The 10,670-nt window shown below is 43.2% G+C and overlaps 1 pseudogene; it reads left to right on the forward strand.

Moving 5' to 3' along the window:
* The first annotated feature begins 865 nt into the window (after positions 1-865).
* Positions 866-7,598, forward strand: LOC141090262 (carbohydrate sulfotransferase 5-like; annotated as a pseudogene).
* Positions 7,599-10,670: the final 3,072 nt, after the last annotated feature.

Raw genomic sequence — 10,670 nt, forward strand, 5'->3', positions numbered from 1 at the left:
TTCTCATTACTGAGATAGGAGATGACAGTTGGTGCTTATAAAGCTCTATAAAGAACTGTAACTGTTTCAGGTGAACTTGTAGCGGAATGTCCGTCTCTAGCTCCTTCCCCTCCATAGAATTTTAAAAGCACCAACTGTCATCTCCTATCGCAGGGATGTAATATTTCAGTGAATAACATGCATTGAGAATGAATGATCAACCCAGGAGGTGAAAGAAGCAAATTTATCTGATAATATATTACAAATAACAAAGATAAAGCAACATCCTTTATATCTGCGCCCACAGGGAATACACTGCCATCTGTCCCTCTGTTACCGCCCCTGTCACACGCTGCCATACATAGTCACACAGGTGATCTGGTCGCATGCAAAGCATCAGCACCGCCATCTCCTGCTGTACACCGTGCCCGTCATGTAGTGTATACAGCGCTGTGCAGAGGTGGAAACATGCATCCTTATAAGAGCGGATAACGCCTGCATATAAGGTAACACATCTCATATATGTTCCCTGTCTCATTCAATTAATTACTTGTTATTGGGTCACACAAATGACTTTCCTTTTGGTAACATCTACAAGTATCTGTCATTCTTAGGTCTTCCTTGTTGTAATGTAATTGTATATAAGTTTAATGGGAGGGGTAGAAAAAATGTCAAGGGCTCGATGGAAAATTGGGCAGGCAAAGGCTGTCACCCTCCCTGGAGAATACGGAAGGAGCCAATTGAGGGCCCTTGGTTTATCCTATAACCCCTGACCCCTCACTCTTAGGATCTAGGAACACTTTTATGGCAGGTCTAAGCGACATGATATAAAGGATAATAGCGGGAAAAGTGATGACCTTCTATATGGACTAGACCTGCCCTCCGTATGGAGAAATGTCAGGACATGAAGGGGAGTCAAAGGATCATTGTGTTGCGTGTAGGAATGAGCGGACCCTTGGATGCTCGGGGTCATCAAATTCAACCGAACTTTAGTCCAAAGTGCAGTTCCTGTACCAGAACTCTACCAAACTTGAATCTGAACCCCATAGAAGTCAATAGGGAACTGAAGTGCTGTACAATGGTCTCTCTCCATCTCTATATCGCTCTCTATGTATCTCTTTCTCTCTAGCTCTCATTCTGTATTTCTTTATCATCTATTGTCTATTTATTGTCTATCTTCTATCATCTATTATTTATCTATTATCTATCTTCTATTATCTATCCATATATCTATTATCTATATATCTTTATCTACCTCTCTCTCTCTCTTTAACTATCTCTATCTCCTTATCTCTCTCTTGCTCTGTCTTCCTCATTATCTCTCTTTTTCTGTCTCTTTTCATCTGTCTCTCTCATACATGTCCTTATTTTCTTTTACCCGAGAACTTCTACAGGAAGATCTATGCAAGATCCTAATGCCCTGTCCTCTGCCTTGATTGTAGGCTGCCTGGTACATGATCATTCCCATCTGGCCAGTTTCTGTTTGCATTCTTATTGCCATGAGAAGCGCAGAGACGCTCAGTGTCCCTAGACAGTTTCCTACCCGTAGCTGCTACATGATGTGACGTGACATTTCTCACATACACTAGAAGTGGAGTGCTATTGTAAAAACATGTGCGTCCACTTAACTTAGGTAGAGGACTTAAACTCTATTGCCTTCTATTAGACATATTACCTCTAAAAGTCAATATCGACCCTTTAACAAGCCTTGCCAGAGGATACAAGTCTAACCAGAGACTATTTACAGACACATGTTTTGGGGTGTTTGCCCCTCTTCAGTGCAAAGGAAGATATTAGTTGGCTGGATGAGAGTCCTCTGAAGAGACTATAAGGAGTAACGTCTCTCATTGTGAAGAGTGCCAAGTCGGTGTAAGACCCTACACCAACTTGGCACTCTCCACAAGGAGAGACATTAACACATAAAATCCTACCAGAAGCTTCTCATCCATCCAAATCTCTTGCTTTGCACTAAGGAGGGGGAAACACCCTGAAACACTTGTCTGCAAATAGGATGCAACCAAAGCCAGACAATAAGTCATGTGGCAAGGCTTGTTAAAGGATTGATATTGACTTTTAGGTTGGTTACTTCCATTAGGAGTCACTAAAGTTCAAATCCTCTTCCTCCTCAAAGAGACCATTAGCATATATAATTTCCCAGAGCAACATTGCATGGCCTATAAGTCTCCTTATGCCAGCTTAACCTGCAACACAAGGAGAGCCGTTACCCCTTAGACATCCTTTTATCCGCTAACATTATAGTATATTATTGGCCAGTACACACCTACATCTTTGATCAATTACTTCTGTGTTGTATACAATGCATAAACAAACCAATCACATTTGACCATTGTTGAGACTATTACTGAATTATTTACCCCCGTACCTGTGACCTCTTTTATACATTTTGTTTGTTGCTTCCAGTAGCCTAACTTGAAATTCGTGGGCCCCAATGCCCTATCTATAACAAGATAGTTCAGTTATCATGGCTATATACTGTATTAGCATTGGTCTATTAATATGGGCCAAAAGGACCAGAAGAGCGGACTGTCAGTCATTACATGTCTAACTTTATTAATGTCTCCTTTCATTTACCATAAGTTCTGGAGGCAGATTCTCAGGGAGATCTATGTCCAGCCCATAGATCTTAAGAGCTCATTTACATATTAAGAAAAATGTGGCTTTCTCTGCAATAAAACATCAAATCGCAGATATCAAAATAACTGGACCAGCGTTCATATATTTTTAAAGTGGAAAAAGCCGCTGCCAAATGTCTCTGCCTTATCTGATGAAGAACAATATGGCCTGGTATTACAATTCAAACTCCCTGACCCCTATCTCTCCACAACACCATCTGCCAAGGGAAAACTGAAAAATCTCCGTGCACATCAGAGATCGATGAGTTCACTTTTGCAGTCAAATAGTCCTTTCACCTCTTGTTCCCCTGTGTGGCTGCACATGCTGCACCAATGATATGTCCACCCCTGGACCTCAGTTAAATCCTGTTTTTTTCACAATTATAGTCCCTAGTTTATATCCATTTCAGCATCTTAAAGGAATTTTAGAAAAATCCATCCTCTGGCTGCAGTTTGTTGCAAAAAACAAACAGCACTTTTCTCACCCTCCTCATGTCCAGCGCTGAGTCTCTGCAGCTTCTCCCTCTGCTTGTTATTGCTGACGTCACGTCGATATCGCTGCAGCCAATTATCGTGCTCAAAAGGCTCTGCTTAAGTTGGGTTGATTAGCTGCAGTGCTTTTGATACGGCGTTAGTGTTGCAGACAATAACAGACACCGGGAGCAGTGGTGGAGACTCAGTAGACTCCGTGCTGGACCTGGGGAGGGGGGTAAAGCTATAGTTTTTTGGGTTTTTTTTTTAATCAAACTACAGCTAGGGAGCATAGATCTTCGGAAACTCCTTTTAGACACCCATATACAGTACATGAAATCTGCCAAACTGGACAATATTGAATAGTTGTATACTACATGCATCATATTGAGCATATACTGTAGAATGATGATCATGACCGTGGGCATAATGCTACTCAGACAAAACAGGGTGAGGGTAAAACAGAGTAGCAATACTTTATTGAACCACAAACGGGCAGATAACACGTAGCACAGTCCTAGCAAAATACCCAAGATGGTGCACATTACAGAGTCTCACCCTGCCGCTGACTCGCTGGGACAAGAGCAGCTTTGACTTCAGAGCTTCCAAGGCCGACTACTACCACCTATTGCAAGAGAAGAGGTAATGACAAGCTTAGGAAGGTGACAATACATTTAGGTACAACGCCAGTTGACCGGAGGGTCACAACCTTGGCTTCAGCTTCCGCAGACGACTATCCCACCTGTGACATGCACAGAGAGAAGGTAACAACAAGCTTAGGAAGGTGACAGTCCATTGAGGTACAAGGCCAGTTGAGGGTCACAGCCTGGCTTCTCCGAACATGTCCATGGAGCCAGGTGACCACAGGGTCCCATTACTGGCTTTCACAAATGTGTCCTTGAGTCAGTGATGGGCAATGGAGCAGAATCTGTATTCTTCCAGCCGGGCCCAAGGTCCCCTAAGCTGGCATCCTGTAGAATGTGAAATCTCTGTTCCTCATGATGGAGCCATGATGTCTGGGGTGCTGTCCTGTAAAGAGTCTCTGGTCCTTTGGATGTTTTGACTGAACATCTGCCTCTCTCATACGGAGGCATGTAACCTCTTTTTATAGCTAACAAATGTCCTTCATCCAGTATTCACAGGTAAAAGTGAAGACTGGTGATGAGAGCAAGTCACATTATTTGATTATTTAATCTATTTGCATAGTTTTTCCTCTCTATTTTAAAAGTCAACAAACAAACTAGCTGGCCTGGACAATGTGTAATCAACATATCAGCAAATATCATTTTTCCATGACCCTTTTATCAGTCTGTTTTCTTGACCAACCAGAAAGAAACACTAAAAATAGGTATCTGGTTAATTAAGATACAATGATGTGTCCTCACAATAACCCTTAACAAGTTATCCATCAGAGTAACTTGGTCTTCTCTATCGCTTCATTGGGGGACACAGAAACCATGGGTGTATGCTGCTGCCACTAGGAGGCTGACACTATGTACATAAAAAGTTTAGCTCCTCCACAGTATACACCCCACTGACCGGCACTAATTTCCTCAGTTTAGCTTTGTGTCAGTTTAGCTTTCAATTCTTTTCCAGAAGACGTTGGCCTCCTGTCCGCAGGTCAAGACCTTTCTTCAGGGAGTGGCTCATGCGGCACCTCCGTACCACGCTCCCGTGGATCCATTGGCTCTCAATCTGGTCCTGGAGGCTCTTCAAGGGTCACCCTTTGAACCTCTCAGAGAAGTCTCCCTATCTCTTCTCTCCTGGAAAGTAGCCTTTCTGGTGGCCATCACCTCCATCCGGCGCATTTCGGAATTGGCGGCCCTTTCTTGTCGCCCCCCTTTTTTGGTGCTCCACCAGGATAAGGTGGTCCTGCAGCCCTCGCCTTCCTTTCTCCCTATGGTGGTGTCCACTTTCCTCCTAAATGAGGACATTGTTCTCCCATCCTTTTGTCAGGGTCCAATCCACCCTCTGGAGCGCTCCTTTAACAAGCTAGACCTGGTCAGGGCGATGAAGGTCTACCTGGCTAGGACAGCTCCCTTGCGGAAGACAGACTCACTTCTCGTCATTCCAGATGGTGCGCGGAAAGGTCAGCTGGCCTTCAAGGCTACTATTGCTTGCTGGATCAGAATAGCAATTTTGGAAGCCTACCGGGTCAAGCATCGAGTGCCCCCTTCTGGAATTAGAGCTCACTCTACCCGGGCAGTGGGTGCCTCTTGGGCGGTGCGCCACAGAGCCTCCGCGCTGCAGCTTTGCAAAGCTGCAACCTGATCTTCGATCCACACGTTTGCCAAATTTTACAAGGTCCACACCTACGCTTCGGCGGACGCCAGCCTAAGCAGAAGGATCTTTCAGGCGGCGGTGCTGAGTTCTCAGACCTAATGGAAGTTTGCTTCTCCCTCCCCAGGGACTGCTTTGGGACGTCCCATGGTTTCTGTGTCCCCCAATGAAGCAATAGAGAAAACAGGATTTTTGGGTTGCTTACGGTAAAATTTGTTTCTCGGAGCCTTCATTGGGGGACACAGCACCCTCCCATGTTTCTGCAACTCCTGTTCTTCTGTTGGTTGTTGGTTACAGTTGAGTTGTCTGTGCTGTTGTTACTCTATTTTGTTACTTCTCCTACTGCTTTCTCACTAACTGAGGAAATTAGTGCCGGTCGGTGGGGTGTATACTGCGGAGGAGGAGCTAACCTTTTTCTGTACATAGTGGCAGCCTCCTAGTGGCAGCAGCATACACCCATGGTTTCTGTGTCCCCCAGTGAAGGCTCCGAGAAACAGATTTTATGGTAAGCAATCCAGAAATCCTGTTTTTATGCCTTGACATAGGGGCCGGTTCGGTGCAGAAACGCGTTGGTATTAATAAAAAACAATTTGTAATCCCAAGGCTCTTCATTACCGCAGCGCAGCCTAAACATGACAATTTCCATTTTTTCTATCCATTTAGTTTTGATTCCTACTGAACTTTTGAATACTATTTCTCCAAATGTCCAGATTTTTAGTCTTGTTTTCAATCTATATCGTTTCGAAGGCTTGTGTGCCAAATAAAATAATCACACAGTATATTCAAATAAATCAGTAACTCACAGTCACGCTGGGTGAGGGAGAAGCAAGGTGCACAACAACGGGAAAAGGGAGGGGAGGCCCAAACACTAGGGAAGGGGGGAGTGGAGACCCCTAGGCAGATCTAAGAACACCCTGTCGCTCCTGACATCCCTAATTAGGTTTCGCACCTATTGCCAAGCAGGCCCCTAAACCCTGCCTAACCCTAGCGATAGGCCCTGGCTAGGGAGGGGACGATGATAGAAGTGTCAAATGTTGTGGATGATTTTGTACATTAATGATTTACTAAAATTTTATCTAGTATACCTTTGTAACTTGTAGCTTACAATTTATTCTTATTAATTGATGGATTTAACTAATTTGTGTTTTTCCTGGTTAATTTACACCAAAAATCATGTTAATTCACCAACTATTGAAGAACCGAGGAAGGTTCATTCTTCTCATCCTTTCGACGTGGAGGTCTGGATCATCGCTCTTAGGTCAGATTTTTAGCCAGCACCCTGATGTCTTCTACTTGATGGAGCCGGCTTGGCACGTATGGAAGACCCTACCGTGCTACAGTGCCCACGTTCTTCACATGGCCGTAAGGGACATGGTCCGATCAGTCTTTAAATGAGATATGTCTGTGTTTGATACATACATAGAAAATAAGAAGAAAGTTTTGAATCTATTCCAGTGGTATTCCAACAAAGCTCTCTGTTCACCCCCCGCGTGCGATTCCTTTTCTCGTTCCAACATCACAAATGGTACGGCTTGTAGGAAACTTTGCGGAAACGATTCTTTTAGTAAAGTGGAAGAGGCATGTGAAAAATACAGCCACATTTTTGTGAAAGAGCTTCGATTCTTGGACATCACGGTGCTCTATCCTCTTCTCGAAGACCCTTCCTTAAAAATGAAAATTCTTCATTTGGTACTAGACCCTCGAGCAGTCGGCAAGTCTCACGGACAGGCTCCAAGAGCTCTTGCGGGGGACAATGGCATCATCCTCGACACGAACGGCACGAAGATAAATGACACAAACTATGAGGTCTTACAGAAAATCTGTGAGAGTCACGTTAATATGTACAAGACGGCCACCCACAAACCTCCATTCCTAAAAGGGAAATACATGCTGGTCAGGTATGAAGATCTGGTGAGAAATCCATTAGAAAAAGTGGAGGAGATGTATAAATTTGCAAATTTACAATTGATGGACCATCTTAGTCAATGGAGCTACAATATAACTCATGGGGAAGGACCAGGCAAATGAAAGGAAGCCTTCGAAACCACTCCGAGAAATGCACGAAACGTATCGGAAGTTTGGAGGAACATTCTACCCTTCCCGAAAGTCAGGCAAATTCAGAACGTTTGTAAGGAAGCCTTGACTGCTTTTAGGTACCAGTTCATGAACTCAGAGACAGAGCAAAAGGATAAGTCACGAGATTTTATACTGCCATTGTAGATCACAATGCCTTAAAATAATGGTATAGGAATAAAGGGCGCCCTAAATTATCAAGCATATATGATACAAAATGTTTTACTTCCAAGTCCAAAAAACTTGCACTTATTTTATATTTCTATGTAGGAATTAGAGGTAGATATATTGTGAAGGCCGCAGAGGTTTGTCTGAAAACATTAGTGATCAAACAGCATCATGAAAAAGAAGGAGCACACTAGACAGGTCAGGGATAAAGTTGTGCAGAAGAGTAAAGCAGGGTTAGGTTATGAAAAAAATACCCCGAGCTCTGAACACCTGACAGTCAGTCATCTAAACATGGAAATAATATGGCACAACTTATAAAGCTACCAAGACATGGCCGTCCACCTAACCTCACAGTCCAAGCAAGTACTAATTACATAAGCAAACAAGAGGCCCATGGTCACACTGGACGAGCTGCAGAGATCCACAGCTCAGGTGGGAGAATCTGTCCACAAGACAACTATTAGTCTCATACTCCACAAATCTGGCCCTTATGGGAGAGGGGCAAAAAAAAGCCACAAGAAGTACCGTTTGCAAAAAGACATTTTTAGTGGACACATCGATCATGTGGAAGAAGGTGCTTTGGTCCAATGAGACTACAGTAGACATTATAGGAGTAAATAGAGGATGCGATGTGTGGTGGAAAATGAACACTGCACTTCACCCATAAAACACCATCACCACCATCGCACATGGTGGTGGCAGCATCATGCTGTTGGGGATGTATGGAAGCTGCTCAGAGCTGAAGGGAAGATGGATGGAACTAAATAAAATGGCAATCCTACAGGAAAACCTGGAAGTCTTTTGCAGCTTACGAGATTAAAGTGTAGGTTCACCTTCATGCAGGACAATGACCCATGAGGCATGAATACCTATTCAATGCACTGGACACCACAGATATGTATAAACACCAGGGCTGTGGAGTCGGAGTCGGAATAAAATGATCCGACTCCGACTACAAAAATATATAATAAATTGGGTACAGTAGTTCAATGCAGAATGTGCTGAATATTTTTTCATAGGAATTTGGGAAAGTTATGAAATGTCCTATAAATGGCTGTTCTATTCCTGATCTAAGGCTACATTCACACACAGCGTTTTTGCCGCGTTTTTTGAGGATACGTTTTTCAGCTGCAAAAGCAGATCAGCTTTTTAAAAAACCGCATCACCTGGAAGGTTTTTGAGCTCATAGATGTTTTCAATAGCAAAAGCAGATTAGAAATCTGCTCTATCTATATATCCATTTATCCATATCTGTCTATCCATATCTCATCTGTACCAAAAAGAATGAAAGCCGGGTAGCACACAGAATAACACTCCTTTTTTTTAGCACCAGTCAGGTACACCTCATAGCTGCCCAAAAGGATGCCCAGGACAGGCATTGCTCGTCATCAGTAACACATCAACATCAATTGATAGTTGGAATAAATAGACTGCATTCACCACATCTTAAGGTGCAGGCTTTATTTTCAAGTGTAGGGGCGTGCAGTATAAGGTTCTGCAGCAGCTGAGGTGTGCAGTATGAGATTCTGCGGAACAGTATGAGGTTCTTCCCCCCCCTAGTTTTGATCCTAGCTAAAACCGTTTCTTATAGATATGGCGAACCCTAAGGTAACCCTAAATGAAGGTCAATGGACACAGGTGGCTGAACTGAAGGAATTGCTTAATCACCTATTTACCATGACTAAAAAATTACAAGCTGAGGATTTAACTCTTGGCATTTTCATAAGGGAGTGAAAGAACTTGCTATTTTGCCTGTCCCAAAGAGGAGATTTAATCGCAGATGGCATTTCTGCTTCAATGAAACGGAGAGAGACACTGCTATTGGAAAATAAAAATTTTCTGGCAGCTGTTTATGTGGACCCAAGTCATCGTATATTGCTTGATGATCAACAGCTTACTAAAGGAAAAGAAGCTCTGACTGAGGTAGCAGTTAGGATGAGTGGCCTACAGGAGGACTGCCAGGCGCAAGAGGACTTGGGTCCTGACAGTGCTACTGCTGCCATATCTTCATCCTCATGAGATGAGGAGTTTGACTTTGACAAGTATTTGGATGATATGGAGCAGGCAAAGCATTGCTGCAAGGAAAAAGATTTCACTCTGTCTCCTATAGCAAGCAGATTGACCATATTTCAGCAAAATGTTTCACTTACTCTCAAAGAAAAATTCAACCGTTCATCAAAATTGTCTGTGCACGAGGCAATTCCTTTATACTTGAAAATTGTTAGAGATGTTGCCCATGTGGTTACGGCTTTGCCTCCAACCCAAGTTTGTGTAGAGAGGTTGTTCTCTGGCCTTAAAATTATTAGGTCAGATTTTAGGTCATCTATGAAGGAGGATCTGATGGAGGCAATTCAATTTCTTAGAACAAATTGATAGACTGCACAAATGTTATGTAGTATGTTTTTTTTGAAAACTGTTTTTTTGCCACTTACATAGTTTATTACATAGTGTTATATATATATATATATATATATATATATACATACACACTCACTGGCCACTTTATTAGGTACACCATGCTAGTAAGGGGTTGGACCCCCTTTTGCCTTCAGAACTGCCTCAATTCTTCGTGGCAGAGATTCAACAAGGTGCTGGAAGCATTCCTCAGAGATTTTGGACCATATTGACATGATGGCATCACACAGTTGGCGCAGATTTGTCGGCTGCACATCCCTGATGCGAATCTCCCGTTCCACCACATCCCAAAGATGCTCTATTGGATTGAGATCTGGTGACTGAGGAGGCCATTTGAGTACAGTAAACTCATTGTCATGTTCAAGAAACCAATCTGAGATGATTCGAGCTTTATGACATGGCGCATTATCCTGCTGAAAGTAGCCATCAGATGTTGGGTACATTGTGGTCATAAAGGGATGGACATGGTCAGCAACAATACTCAGGTAGGCTGTGGTGTTGCAACGATGATCAATTGGTACCAAGGGGCCCAAAGAGTGCCCAGAAAAAATTCCCCACACCATGACACCACCACCACCAGCCTGAACCGTTGATACAAGGCAGGATGGATCCATGCTTTCATGTTGTTTACGCCAAATTCTGACCCTACCA

Source organism: Dendrobates tinctorius, unplaced genomic scaffold (genome assembly GCF_039654945.1).
Source record: "Dendrobates tinctorius isolate UK_male_01 unplaced genomic scaffold, ASM3965494v1 ptg000048l, whole genome shotgun sequence".
Taxonomy (NCBI): Eukaryota; Metazoa; Chordata; class Amphibia; order Anura; family Dendrobatidae; genus Dendrobates; species Dendrobates tinctorius.